Consider the following 16,421-nt stretch of genomic DNA (forward strand, 5'->3'; position numbering starts at 1 on the left):
CTCTCGAACAAAATAATCTATGAAGAATTTCTTCCAGTTAGGCTTGCGTATGGACTTCTTAGGCACGCCACCACCTGAATAAGACACTGACACATCATGTTCAATGATTTCCTTCTTAATAAGTTCCACATCGCAGCGATTCAATCTGATAATCTTATGAAAAGATCTAATTTTGAGAGCATTTGACAGTTTCGGTTTCAAAACAGTCTTCTCTCTAATGGTCTTAAACTTTGAGGCTTCCACAACTATAAAAGCTCCTTCACCATTTGAGTCCATGTAAAGTCCACCAAAAATATACAAAGCATCTACATGACTAGGCTTCAAGTCGATATGACCCTTCAATGATTGAATCTGAGCTTTTGAATGCTCCAATTCTAATGATAAAGAGTAATAATTCATCTCAACTTGTGCAGACTCAGCATACTCCATACACCGATGAATTACATCACTGGCAGACTGCAAAAGCTCTTGATTTGCAGAATCTTTATATCCTTGGTCAAGGTCCAAGTCATCCTTACTATGATCACCAAGGGCATGCTTGAGCTTTTGAGCAAGGGACTCATCTTCTTCAGCTACCCAACCATCATGCTCATCACAAGCACTGTCACCTTTGTCACTAGATGCATAGTCCTGACTTAATAGGGTGTCAAATCGATCATCCAAAAGCTGTCGAGTTCGTGGCTTATCAACATCATCCTCCACATGGTCAACATCTGCATCCTCAAAAATGTCGCCGCCAAAAGATTTGTTATTAATAATATTCTGGCTTCCTGTCGCCTTCTCAGAATCCTTAGCCAAACTAAACTTATTATCCATTGAACCATCCTCCTCTTCTTCACATAAATTTGCCTGAACTACTAAATCCTCCTTCAAGTCCTCGACATCAAAGCCAAATTGTGATAAATCATCATCATCAAGCAGTGCAGCTATTTCTGGGTCAGGCTGGGGCGGAGCATCAGTAGCCGAATCCTGCGAATTGGTAGTTTGATCCAAATTCTCCAAGATGAGGAAATCGTCAGCCTCAGAGGGAAGTAAAGACCGTCAAGATCGTCAAACGTTAGCTCGACAACTTCATTTTCGTCGAATCTCAAATCCAAGGCCGTGGAATAAACAGAAGGGTCATCAGGGGCAATAGAATTGACATCGGAGAAAAAAGAGAGTCCAGATGCGAAATTTGGAGAGAATCAAACTCAAAAGCGTAAGTAGTGGAATTAGAATTTTGATCACCTGTAGAGACATCATCTTGATATACGGCTGAAGTCACGTTTGTTGGCTGGTCAAGAACCTTAGTGGTTAAGCAATATTCCCAAATTGGATCTGGAGAACTTTTATTTTCATGTACCGCATTTGCTTTTGATTCTTGCATCTTGACTCGGCAATTTGGTTTAATATGGCCTGGCTTTCTGCAATGATCACACACCACTTTCGCCTGACAATCTCGTTTTAAGTGGCCTGGTTTTCCACACCTGTAACAAGCTTTAAATGGCTTCTTTGACGACTCCTCACTCCTGAATTGATTCCCATTGCTTGATGAAGGCTTTGAGTAAAAATTCTGTCTCCTTTGATCTTTGACATACAACACACCTTCTAACTTTGGGGAAAATTCGTTGCTGCTAGTCATTTGCTTAATCAATGCTTCCTAATTGGAAAGAAGATTCTCTAATTCAATTACCGTAGGTTGATTTGCCCACCCTTGTATTGAGGAAACAAAGGGCATAAACTCTTTTCGTAATCCACGAATAAGATAACGCCGTAATCGAGCATCACTCACTGGCTCCTCAGCATTTAATTCTGAAATTTTAGAACACAGATTTTTCACTTTCAAAATGTTCTTCAACAGAAAAATTACCTTGAGTTACCATAGCTAGTTCATTCTCTAGAAATTGTAGTCGAGCTGTATTTTTCTTACGAACAACTTTTGAAGTGTATCCCATACTTGCTTTGGTGACTTTAAATCACGAACATGATCAATATACTCCTTGCTAATCAAAGTCCGCAAAGTAAACAAGGCTTTTCCGCATTTGATCTTCCATTGTTGGCGTAATTTTGCATTCTGTGGAGTATCGGCTGGAATGTCTATGTCATCACCTTCAATTAAATCCCACAAATCTTGCCCTTGTAGATAAGCTTCCATGCATAACTTCCAATAACTATAGTTATTGCCAACCAGCTTTTCCATAGCTACACCCATAGAACCACTCCCACTTTTCATCTCGTTGAGTAATAATATCAAACCGTACCAACTTGGCTCTGATACCAACTGATGCAATATCTAACTGATGAAGATATTATTATTACTCAACGAAAGAATACAGATTTAAGAATAAGAAAAAAAATTGGGATCGAATGTTCAATCTTCATTGATATTCACAACCTTTAAATCGGATACAAGATACTAAATAATATATATAAAGAAAATATAGACTAACTAAATCCTGGTAATAAAATAAAATATCCTACTATTCAAATTCAACTGATTGAGAATATTTAAGATATATTTCCTAACTAATATATTCTTTTTCAAGATTACGAATATCATATATTCCATAACTAATTCAAACTAAAATAAGTTACACTAAATTGTGACAATTTTCGGTTTATTTTTACTTGAAATGAATTCTACAAATGTTTAAGTTCATGACATCGTTTATGATATATCTAAAGGGGCTTTCCCGCACATAGTTGTCATATCATGCATGCACTAGCGACCTTGTCATGAATAAGAAAATAGCGTCCTTACATGAAGTCTTCGTTATCTTTTACTTTGAGCGCCGATTTTTGGCTCAATACTACAATTTCTAAACATAAGGTAGGAATTTTAATAATAAAAAAAGTCGATTGAGAAAAAACTATAAGAGACAACACATTGGATTGAGTAGTGCTTGTTGTTCAATATCATGCTAAACCCTTTGACCATATAAGGGTTAGACTCATAGAGCGTGACTCGTTTAAGTCTACCCTATAAAACAAGCACTCCTATTTACGTCATTTATCTTGTCATCCTCCTAAGATGCGTTAACTTTATACACTGAAATCCACGAACATTAATATTGTGATATCACAATTAGTCTAATTTCCATAAATATCAATAGACTCTTAGAAATTAGGTAAGTAACTTAAATCTCACTCAACTTAATATCGCTTCGAACGTGAACTTAAGAAGCTGAGTTTACTAGACAAGCATCATACTAAATTTATTCCAACAATCTTTTGTTGGAGTCCCAACAACGAAGGCTTACGTGGAGCTTACATAGAGCTTGTGTGAATCGAGATAGCCGAAATATGAGAATCAAACCAAATGAAATCAAAATATTAAATAATTGAATCTCTTTCGAAGTGTCAATTATTTTGAATGAATCAATACTAAACTTTGGTCACTTCCATTGATTTGGAGACCGCCGGCCAAATGGTCTATAAACTAACAAAAATAATCGTTAGATGTATCATAAATTTAATAAATAGTCATATTTCACAAGTTAGGTGTAGGAAAAACTACGAGGTTCTGCTAAGCCCAAATCAAAACAAAGAATTTTGTTTGAATCTTCAATAAACAATTGGTGAAAAATGAAAAGGAATCGATATTCAACTCGTATTCGCCTATATATATTTTCAGGCATTCAATCAAGACTAACACGAACCCTTTTTCCACAAACACTACGAGAGAATCTAGAGAGCATCGTTCTAAGTTTTTGTTGAAAACAGGAAGAAAAATGGAGGTTTCAACTGAGGAGGTAAAAATGTTCCATGGTCAAAGTGATGGCTTAGGTGAGGATATTTCCAATTTACCTATCTCCTAATCCCTCGGGGAACATTGGGCATTTACCAAATTTAAATTACTCGAACTACAGTTTTCACACCGTATCGAGACATTTATGACATCGCTCGCTAGACGTGTTCCTCGATCAACTAAGAGCAGTGGCGGTGGCGGCCAAACAAACTAAGATATATGAATCGAATTTAGAATAATATCTTAGCTAAATGTGTTCGAAGATTAAAGTTGAGAATAACTTAGGGTATATAGTTTTATGTATGGTCTCAAAAGGTCTCTCTTAAGCTATATGTATTAAAATATAATATTTGATAATTGTATCTAACATAATAATGTCCCTCTCAGCTCCCTAGTTTATATATATTATACTTGTGTTAATATTTTTAGTGCTTTTTTGTTTGACCCATTTATTTTATTATTATTTTATTTTGAGAATATGTTGCTTATGGTTGTAAGGTAAAGTTGATAACGTAAATACTTACATTAAAAACTTAGGCTTAAAATTAAAATTAATCTTAATTGCCTATATTAGTATTTATTTGTTTACCAATTATATTACATTAATACTTTGATTGCTTTAAAATAAAATATTAATACTTTGACTAATTAATTTGTCGATTAAAATATATTTATAAATTAATATCAAACTTTTTTAGTAAATAAAATAATATAAATTTATATTAGTAAACAGGAGACTATTAGCATCATACTAATAAATTAATTATATATAATTTCTCAAAGTAAATATAGTTTAGAGTTATTGCATAATTATTTTATTTTATTTTTTATTTTTATTATTATTTTTTATTTTTATTTTTAAGGTAAGAAGAATAAATAGTGCATTACAAAAAACAATGTTAAAATATAGCATTATTTATATAGTGATTTTGTTCATAAGATAATTATTTCAATGTATGTATACATACATACATATATACATACATACATATATATATATATAGACCCAAAGTTATATAGTGTGATCCGTTATTATTTCTCTCTTGCTTGCTTATATAAAGTTTCTTTAAAAAAATTTTCTTTCGAAAATTTTTCTTTTGAAAATCTCTCTCTGCCCTCGTTTTCTAAAACCTTCTCTTAAAACCGAGGCCAGAGGCTCAAGCATACGTCGCTTGGCCGTAGGCGACGCAAGAACGAATTGGCTTAACTCACTTGTCGTGGGAAAGTGAGTGCTGCACAATCGCAAGTCTGCTGCCATCAAGAGTGCGATTGAAACAAGTGGTGTATATATATATATATATATATATATATATATATATATATATATATATATATATAAACTCGGGAATTACGAGAAAAAAAAAACTAAAGATAAAATAAATATTTAATAAACAATAAATAAAATAAAATAAAGTTCCACATCGGTTAGATGGGGAAAGTGAGGAGTCAGACTCTAATATAAAACGAACCTTAGCTTATTGAGTCAACAATTACACTATTTCATTCCATTCAGGGGATTTGAAGCTAGTCGAATAATACATTTTTTTAAAGGCTCTAGCTCAACTTCTAGGCTAATCCGCCTTGGATCTGATATGTTGGAAGCTTTTCTTACATTTTTTAATCTTCAAGAGGTGTTTTTGACACATATGGAGGTGTTTAAGGTTAGCATGACTCATTTTTAATAAATTTAAATTAGTTGAAGTAAAGTTTAGATTTTTCATGCAAATTAGATTAGCAATTTAAAGTTAAGTTTAGATTATGGGAGGAAAATTAATTAGAGTTTAAATTATTTCATGGAAATTAAGTGAGCTAATTTTTTCCACCAAGAATTCTAAATTATGAGAACTAGAATTGAAGTTGAAGCTTTTAAAGTAGCATCATGATAGTGATTTTGATTTAGGCCAACAAGTAAATGATTTTGCTATGAAATTGGTTGGCTGAACGGTATGAAGTATGAATGGCCTATCTAGTAACTCCTAAATGTGTCGTGTTTTGTGATTGTTTGATGTCTATTATATTATGTTTATGTTATCATTATTCTACGCTATGAATCTTGTTGTAAACTCAATCTTGTATGATGCATGAAGCCTCTATATATTATGCCACACACATGATGCTAGCATGTTCACTCAAGGTTTATAAGAAATTGTTAAGCCACGTATGTTACTCATAAAAGTTAGGTTCCTGACTCAAGTCGAGACTATCTTAAAGACTTGCTTGAAAACATACCCGGCAAAGTAAAATAATGCAATAAGATTTTATGCTTTAAAACAAAACATAATTATATTATATTTACAAATTAAAATAGAGTTTATATACATGGGGCCTAATAAGAAAAATAATTTAAAAGATTAAAATAATTATGGTGTGGCTCTTTGTAGCATCTGCTCCAAATTTGTGTTTATCCTCGATTAGCTCCTTTCGGTCACCTAAAAAACATGAGACCATTTTGTTGGATTGATATGGCAACCGTAGAGGGTGAATAGGGTTTCAACCATATAATAATTTAAATGTGATTAAAATTTTCTAATAACAAAACAACTTAATACATTGCAATAAAACTTAATAATAATTTACAATTAAATAGGAAAGGGTTAGAAAGTATAACACCGTCCTAGTTTTACAGTAGTTCAGTCAAACTCGACCTACACCACTACCCAAGCGTCTCTTGGGAATTTGAATAAACCTTTCTTGACTCTTTTCTCGGATCAGAGCCCAACTGCTACATCGTTTTTTTTTGCGAGTTCAAGAGAAAATTCAATCCTTTCCACGGCTCAGGATCAAACTGGTACAATTGTCTGAAATTTTGTAGAAACACACACAACTCTTTGAAAGAGTAGATTTACAATTTGATCGTTCACCTCACAACTATTTTCTCACAATACAATCGATATCTCTCTCAATAATAAGATAAACAAGAAATAAAATTCGAATCTTTGGATAGAGCAACAATGGACACTTTTAAAAAAAAGTTTAGATTGAGGAAACTATGAAAGTTGTGAACGTGTTCGGTGTTTTAAAAAAATATCAAGAGGTGATGAATTTAAATAGTGTTCGGTGTTTTAAAAAATATCAAGAGGTGATGAGTTTAAATAGTGATCAAGTTGTAAAAATAGAAATTCATACGTACCACTAAAACGTGAACTGAAATGTGGACCACGAAAAATAATATTTATTTATTTCTTTTTTAAATTTATCGTGAAAAACTATAGAGACATGTTTCATTTATTTAATTAATTAATTATATATATATATATATATATTATTTTAAATAAATATTAAAAACATTTTAAATTCATTTTTATTATATATTATAAATATAAATAAATAAATAAATAAATATATCTATATATATATATATATTTAAATGTAATAATATATATGCCACCGAAACACCGAGCCATAGGGCTCAAATGGGTCTTCAAACTTAAGCATAACGAAGAGGGAGAAGTTGTGAAACTCAAGGCCCGTCTGATGGCGAAGAACTACGTCCAGAAGCAAGGAGTGGATTTTGAGGAGGTATTCGCGCCAGTGGCAAAGCTGGAATCTGTCTGCCTTTTGCTGACAATCGGGGCACATCATTCCTGGGAGGTCCACCACATGCTCCTGATGTTCGCGTTCCTGAACGGAGAGCTAAAGGAGACCGTCTATGTCCGACAATCACCAGGCTTCTTGGACAACGACAACCCTGACAAGGTATTGCCCCTGCACAAGGCACTCTATGGGCTTTGGCAAGCACCACGAGCCTAGAATGTGAAGCTTGATAGTACCCTACTATCGCTGAAGTTCAAGCGCTATGCCTCTGAGAATGGCATGTACACACACGGCCAGGACGAGCAGCGATTGATCGTGGGAGTGTACGTCGACGACCTCATAATCACTGGAGACGACATGGAAGTCCTCGAAAGATTCAAGAGGGAGATGTCAAAGAACTTCAAGATGAGCGATCTCGGCGTGCTCAGCTACTACCTCGGCATCGAAATGCAATAGAGTACTGCCAGCATCACCATTTGCCAAAGTGCGTACGCGAAGAAGCTGTTGGAGACAACTGGGCTTGCGGACAGTAACCCTAACAAGGACGCCAATGGAGGCCGAGTTCCAACTAAGGAAGGCCGGCACTACGACGACAGTCGACGCCACCAATTACCGCAGCATTGTCTGCGGCCTGCGCTATCTGGTAAACACACGCCCTGACCTTGCTTATTTCGTTAGATACGTGATTAGATTCGTGGAAGCACCTAGAGAGGAGCATCTTGTGGCTGTCAAGCGCATCCTGCGCTATGTGGCTGGAACAAGAGGCTGGGGTGTGAGATACTACGTAGGGAGAGGAAAGAAAAAGCTTGAGCTGGTCGGCTACAGTGATAATGACATGGCCAGTGACGTTGATGATCGTAAGAGCACTAGCAGGATGATTTACTTCCTCTCAATGGCGTGATCTGCTGACAATCAACAAAACAAAAGATAGTTGCATTGTCTTCCTGTAAAGCAGAATACATCGCCACTTCGATGGCGGTAACACAAGGGGTCTAGCTTGCGCGACTGATGGAAGAGCTCATCGGAAGAGAAGGCGATCCACCAATGCTATACGTGGACAACAAAGCTACGATCTCCCTAATAAAAAATCCAGTTTGCACGATCGGAGCAAGCACATAAAAATCAGATTCCACTACATCCGAGAATGTATAGATCGGGAGCTCATCAAGATTGATTTCATCCAAACAAAGGAACAGCTTGAAGACATTTTCACCAAGTCCTTGGCGTGGGTAAAATTTGAACAACTACGCTCAAAGATCAGAGTTCAAATAATAAGGTAGATATACCACAGCTTTAGATTATTAGATACAAGCTATTTTTTTTTCCTTATTTAGGTTATTCAAAATTAGTTAGTTGTTTTTTTGGTTTCTGGATATCTGAATTAACCCTCCCCGTACAATGGAAGAGCATATTTTTTGCTAGCCATTTGGGCCAACTTTGGCGCAAGATTTGTGCCCCTACTGATAATTATAGGATAGGATGGTTATTTAAATATGTCAACTAAATGAAAATAACAATCTATCGGGTCTTCAGCGCATACTTTCTCTCTGTTAATCTTTCGTTATTTTCTTTCTTCCAACAAATTTCCTTCGGCCATTTTTATTCCTTCGACGATTTCCTTGTGATTGTCGAAAGTCAACAAAACCTAGAAGGATCTTAGCTTATGAAGTGAAAGCCCTACACAGTAAAGATATTGCCTGACGAAACAATAAAACAGAAGAAGCTACGTGGAAACAGTAAGATGAGATAAGAGAAAAATACCACGTTACTCCTTTTTAAGCCGACTTCAAGACCCACCCTTCTACTTCACACGTATTGCCATCCGAGAGCGCGAGACCAAAGAACGAAATGACATAAACTTAACTAATACCTTCGAGCACAACGTCGGTGACCTTATGTAACAACCACGAAAAATAAAATAAAATAGTAATAATAATAATAATAATAATAATAAAATAAGTAATAAAAATATATATTAAAAGAAAAACATTGCTTAACCATCCCTCCTCCTTCCTTCAATCTCTCACCCCTCCTTCCCTAAAATTAAATCTGGCAACAAATCATGAATTCCTTTTCTGTGAAAACAACTGCAGATTTACTCATATTAGACATTCTTCCTTCCTACAAAAACAAATAGAAAAATAAAAAAAACAAAAGGTTTAAGTAGATTTAGTTCCGCGGAAGAGATATGTCATTTGAAGAGGTCAGTGTTCGTTGTTAAATCTTCTTTTTATTTTATTAAGTAATATTAATTTGGTTACCTTTATTTAGTTTTGAGTTAGAGATGGAATGAAAAGAATTTTGTATGACTTTTATGAAATCACAACCTATTATATTTTAGATCTCCTGAATTGTTGCAATGATTTAGGTTGTCAATAATTTTATATGAATTATAGAAAAAGAATATAACAAAATGAATGGACAAAGGAAATAAGACGAAATAGGGATGAAAATGGAGAGTACTGTTAACTGAAAAGAAAGAAAAAAATAAATAAATAAAAAGGGAAGATTTGGGAGTAAGAATAGATTAACAAAATTGGCCAATAATATCTCCTTACCCTGAAAATAATTACAGAGGAAGAGGGAAGATTGAGGAAAGATTTGTTGAACAGAATTTAAAAAATAAAACGGGAAATATTAGAGGCAAGGAACTCCATTAAATTTCGTTTAACAGGAAATATCAGAATTTAACAATGGCCAATGTAAATTAGAGAAATAATTGTAGAGTTCAAACTTGAAACAGATATCATGGGCTCACATAGGTTGACTTGGATTTCAATGGACTTTCATTAAGGATAACGACGGAACAACGACTTAAGCTAGCCAGGTAAGTGACCTTACTATCGGCATGGTTATATTTGATGTTGACACGTGCCCTGTGGTTCTGCACGTGTCATATATATTGATATGTGTGAATTGTCTGTGGATCGATATGCTTCATATATGTTATGTATATGTTGTAATATGTGAATTGTATGATAATAATTACGGTACGATGTGTTAACGGATATGTTTGAGATAGGATACAAGAAGCATGCACAAAACAAAATGTAACTATAGGAATAAAATACATTCATGAAAAGTTAAGGTTGTTGAAGCTAATAATAGAGAAAGCAGTAATTTGAATTTAGTTACTACGGAGAAGGAGGAGGTGAAAGCAATTTCATCCACAAAAATCCCAACCAACTCCGGGAAGCAATGAAATCCCGTACTATAAAATGACCTCCCTTTACATCATTCAAATTACTTCTCCTCCGACAACTGGTATCAGAGCGATCTTGCAGCAGAAAATCAAGTTGAGAGATACGTTCAGCCCGCCATCCCGAGGTTCGATGGTCACAATGATCATTGGGCGATGTTGATAGAAAATTTTCTCAGATCAAAGGAGTTTTTTGATATGGTGGAGACGGGTTATGAAGAGCCAAATGAAGGCGAGGTACTCTCAGTTGGTCAACAGCAACTGTTGGCAGCATCGAAGTTGAAGGACCTAAAGGTCAAGAACTATTTATTTTAGTCCATTGATAGGACTATCTTTGACACAATGCTTCAGAAGAAGACATCCAAGGAAATTTGGGATTTTATGAGGAGGAAGTATCAAGGCTCAGCGAGAGTGAAGCGTGCTCAACTTCAAGCAGTTAGAAGAGACTTTGAAATTCTCCAATTGCAAAAGGGAGAAACGGTGAATGATTATATTGGCAAGGTTATGAGTCTTGCAAGTAAAATGAGGATGCATGGTGATTCAATCACGGATGTTGCGGTCGTAGAAAAGATTTTTGTGATCACTAACTCCAAAGTTCGATTACATTGTATGTTCTATCGAAGAAGCAAACAATGTTGAAGAGATGCAAATAGATGAACTCCAAAGCTCCCTGTTAGTACATGAGCAGAGGCTCAATCGTACAAGTGCAATAAAGGAGATGACAGCCTTGAAGATATCCACACCAAGTGAAACTTCAAGCTCTAGAGGTAGAGGGCAAAGAAGAGGCAGAGGTCGTGGGAGAGGCAGTCGAGAAAGAAGTGGAGATGTTGGCAGGTCAGCAGATCTAGTCAGAAAAGATTATGACAATAAAGGCAAGAGACACTTTGACAAGTCTAAGGTGGAATGCTACAGATGTGGACGCCTTGGACATTACAAAAATGAATGCTATACCAAGCTCCAACAGGAGAAAAGAGATCAATCCAATTTTGTGAAGAGAAGAGAAGAAGAAACATTGTTAATGTCATTCCATGCTATGAAGGTTGCAGATCAAGGTGTATGGGTCGAAGACTCTGGATGCAGCAACCATATGACAGGTTGTAAGGAATTCTTCTTAACTCTGGATGAAAATTTTCATACTACGGTTTCTCTTGGCAACAATTCAACTATCCAAGTGATGGAGAAAGGAACCGTAGATATCAAGACTAGAAATGGCTTTGTAGAGTCTATTTCTAATGTATTCTACATTCTTGATCTGAAGGTCAACTTACTTAGTATCGGTTAGTTACAAGAAAAGGGGTATGTGATCACATTCCAAAATGATGAATGTGAGATTTATGACTCCAAAAGAGGATCGATTTCTAAGATGAAGATGACCACCAACCGTCTATATCCGTTGACGTTAAATACCGTCTCCAAAAGTTTGATGGTGAAGAAAGAAGATACCACCTGGCTTTGGCATTTTAGGTATAGTCATCTACACTTCAAAGGATTAAAGACCTTGTCTTCAAAGAAGATGGTAACTGGGTTGCTAGATATTACTCCTCCAACAGAAATTTGTGAGAGCTGTGTAATAGCAAAACATGAAAGAAATTATTTTCCATCCGGAAAATCAAGAAGAGCTGAAGCAATTTTGGAGTTGATTCATTCAGACATATGTGGTTCCATCTCTCTAGCATCAAATGGTAACAAGAAATATTTCATGACCCTCATTGATGATTTTAGTCGAAAAACATGGACTTATTTCTTGCATGCCAAATCAGAAGCCTTTGATTGCTTCAAAAAAATTTGTGCTACTATGAAGACGGAAACTGGAAGAAGAGTCAAGGCTTTAAGAATTGACAGAGGTGGAGAGTTCTGCTCGAACGAGTTTATTAAATTTTGTGAAGAGAAGGGTATAAGGAGGCAGTTAAAACCAACATATACACCACAAAAAAATGGTGTGGTCGAAAGGAAAAACAGGACCATTCTCAACATGGTTCGAAGTTTACTAAATAAAGGAGAAGTCCCGAAGGAATTCTGGCCAGAAGCTGTCGTGTGGTCTGTTCAAATTCTCAACCGGAGCCTTACTTTTTCTGTTAGAGATATGACTCCACAAGAAGCATGGAGTGGAAGAAAACCTACAGTAGACCACTTTAGAATCTTTGGGTGCATAGCATATGCATACGTTCCTGATGAGAAAAGGAAGAAACTTGAGGACAAGAGTTTGAAGTGTGTATTCTTTGGAGTAAGCGAGACCTCTAAGGCGTACAAGCTCTATGATCCTTTGACAAAGAAGGTGGTCGTAAGTCGTGATGTAGTCTTTGATGAAAAGAAGCCTTGGACATGGGAAGAAAAGATCACTGTGAATCAGCAGATTTTTGTAGATCTTGAAGAAGAACAAACTGAAGCCCCTATTCAGCCTCACTATGAGAATGGACAGAGATCATCACAAACTCAACAAGAAGAACGAGTAGAAGAAGATCATGATCATAATCAAAGAAATCCAAGAACAAGAAAGAGACCAAATTGGATGATTGATTATGAGATGGACTATGAATCAAGTGATAGTGGTTATTTTTCATTCTTTATCGATAGTGATCCAATTGTCTATGAAGAAGCGGTAAAGGAGAAGAAATGGAAGGAAGCTATGGACAATGAAATCAAATCCATTGAGAAGAACAAGACTTGAGAGCTCACTGGTCTTCCTAGAGGACATAAAACAATTGGAGTAAAATGGGTTTTCAAAACCAAGTTGAATGAAAACGGTGAGGTGGATAAGTACAAGGCGCGACTCGTTGCAAAAGGATACAAGCAGAAGTATGAAATTGATTATAAGGAGGTATTTGCACCAGTGGCACGTCAAGATACTATCAGGCTCATAATTTCTATTGCAGCACAGAAATCTTGACCTATGTATCAACTTGATGTGAAATCGGCCTTCTTACATGGAGAGATTCAAGAAGAGGTATATGTGAAGCAACCAGAAGGTTTTGTTCAAAAAGGCAAAGAGGAAAAAGTATACAAGTTTAAGAAAGCTTTGTACGGTTTGAAGCAAGCTCCGAGGGCATGGTATAGTCGCATTGATTCTCATTTTGAAAAGATGGGATTCACTAAATGCCCCTATGAACATACGTTGTATGTGAAAACTGAAAAGGGAGGTAACATTATCATTATTTGCTTATATGTTGATGATTTAATATTTACTAGCAATAATGAAGAAATGTTTGAATTTTTTAAGAAGAGCATGATGAAGGAATTTGAAATGACAGATCTTGGTTTGATGAGATATTTTCTTAGAGTAGAAGTTACTCAAACTCCCGCAGGTAACTTCATCTGTCAGAAGAAATATGCTCAAGAATTACTTGAAAGATTTAAATTGGATAAGCGCACATTTGGAACTCCATCAGAATTGGGTTTGAAGTTGCACAAGGATATTGAAGGGCGAGAGGTTGATAATAGGTACTTCAAACAAATTGTGGGAAGTTTGATGTACCTAACTTCAACAAGACCAGACATCATGTATGCGGTTAGTATGATAAGTCGTTACATGGAGCATCCAACGAAAAAACATCTCAATGCAACAAGAAGGATACTTCGTTATGTCAGAGGAACTTTTGATTTGGGGGTATTCTACAAGAAAGGAGATGATCCGAAGATGGTTGGCTATACAGATAGCGACTATGCAGGTGATATAAATGATCGTAAAAGTACTTTAGGAAGTATTTTCATGATGAGTTCACAAGCTATTTGATGGTCTTCAAAGAAGCAACCTATTGTAACACTCTCAACTATAGAAGCAGAATTTGTGGCAGTAGCAGCATGCTCGTGCCAAGCAATTTGGTTAAGAAAAATGCTTGAAATTCTTAATAAGAAGCAACCAGGTACGACGGTTATATATTGTGATAATATGTCAACTATTAAGTTGTCTAAAATTCCTGTGTTGCATAGAAGGAGTAAGCACATCAATGTTCAATTTCATTTCTTGCGTGATTTGTGTAAAGAAGGCATTATTGAACTTAACTTTTGCCGAAGTGATGAACAGATCGCAGACCTATTCACAAAGCCCTTGAAACAACCATTGTTCGAGAAGCTTAGAAGAAAGATGGGGATGTGCAGAATCTAAAATTTATATCAAAAAGATGAAGTCCTAAACTGATTTCTGCAGAATTCAGTTTAAGGGAGAGTGTTGAAGCTAATAATAGAAAAAGCAGTAATTTGAATTAGTTGCTACGGAGAAGGAGGAGGTGAAAGCAATTTCATCCACAAAATTCTCAACCAACTCCGGGACGCAATGAAATCTCGTCCTATAAAATGACCTCCCTTTCTACCATTCAAATTACTCCTCCTCTCAATCTCACTTCAATTTTTTGTTGTCACCAACAAAGGTTAGGTTACATACCGGAGTGATATGGATATGAGAGGTTGATAGAAGAATACGGTTAGGCTACGAGTAGAAAGGGATAGGTTTGTGATAGATTGATAGAACGATAGCGTTAGGATTGATAGAACGATAGCGTTAGGATTGATAGAATGATAGCGTTAGGTTAAGTTCTTGTGATGAGATGACTAAAGTACGTTCACGTAATGATATGTCTGTGATGGGTGTAAGAATGTTAAGGCTATGATAAGTTAGAGAACGATACTATGAAGTGTTTACGTTATGACTTGTTTATGATATGATATATTGTGATGCAATATGTCATGGTATGATGTGTATATGATGAAATGTTATGTTAAAAGCATAAAACGTTATGTTAGATCTCTTAAATTGTGTGTATACAACATGATATGAATGACATGAAATTACGATAAATGGCATGAAGTATAACCTCGTTAGAATTATGTATGATTTCAGAACTAAAGAATGAGAAACGATATGACATGAATGATGAACGATATCTGAAACGATATGGAAAATGATATGATATGTACATAATGCTAGCGGGGTTGTATTAAAGGATAATGAAAATGGAAAAGTTTTGGGACCTCATGCATTATGTTTGCTCATGCATTTGGGGGGATACCCCTATCCCATCACGAGGGTACGGACACGTACATCCAATGACAGGACAAAAATCGTTATGTTTTGCATAGCGCTACCGTGACGGTTACTAGTTCTAGCGGGTGTCCGGCCTAAGGGGCTCCTAGAGTATGACCACCGGATAAGGAATGTGGTCCAGCGGTGTGCGAACTATCTGGTGAGCCCATACTCGCACGTATGGGCTGTGTGTAAAGTATATGGTACACATCCAAAATTATCCGTTAGGACAGCACCGTAGGGAAAACGGAATGAAAGATAGGTCTCATCATCTCATTGCATGTGATTGTTGCATTTAACCCTAATAGTGGGGTCACTTACTAGTATTTCTTTAAATACTCAAGCCATATGCTACTACATTTTCCAGGTTAAGGCAAGGCATTCCTGTACGGCTGACAATAGCATCACAACTCGAGATCATGGCACATGCATAGGATAGTGGTATTTATTTTCTTAGACTTCCGCTAGAATAGGATGTTTTAAACTTAAACGCTTATTTATTTTATTTCGAGTCTTTTGTTGTGTCGTTTTAAAGATGTTTTTGAAACATGTATTTTCGTGGCTGTGTTTTAAGATAAAGATTATGTTTTATAGAAATTAAATGAAGTCTTCCACATTCAACGTTTATGGTACGTATACAGTAGCGACCTTGAATTAAGTAGAAAATTTTGGGTCGTTACACCTTAGATTCGAGTTGTACGACTAACAAATAACGAATAACCTAGTCATGCCATAGGAAAGATGGTCAACAGATGTGAGAGTACAAACAGTAAGTCTTTCGTCTTCACAACACTCTGTGGTATGTTGGGAATAAACTTAAATGAAAAAAAAAGGTAGTTTTTAATTTTGTTAATTTTAGTAAGGTTTTTGAAATTGAGTCATAAGTATGGAGTAAAAGGCCAAAGAAAGAAATGAAGGGCCAAGAATCATTTTAGGAGAGAGTG

This window comes from Cucurbita moschata, unplaced genomic scaffold, assembly GCF_002738365.1.
Source record: "Cucurbita moschata cultivar Rifu unplaced genomic scaffold, Cmos_1.0 Cmo_Scf00058, whole genome shotgun sequence".
NCBI classification, from domain to species: Eukaryota; Viridiplantae; Streptophyta; class Magnoliopsida; order Cucurbitales; family Cucurbitaceae; genus Cucurbita; species Cucurbita moschata.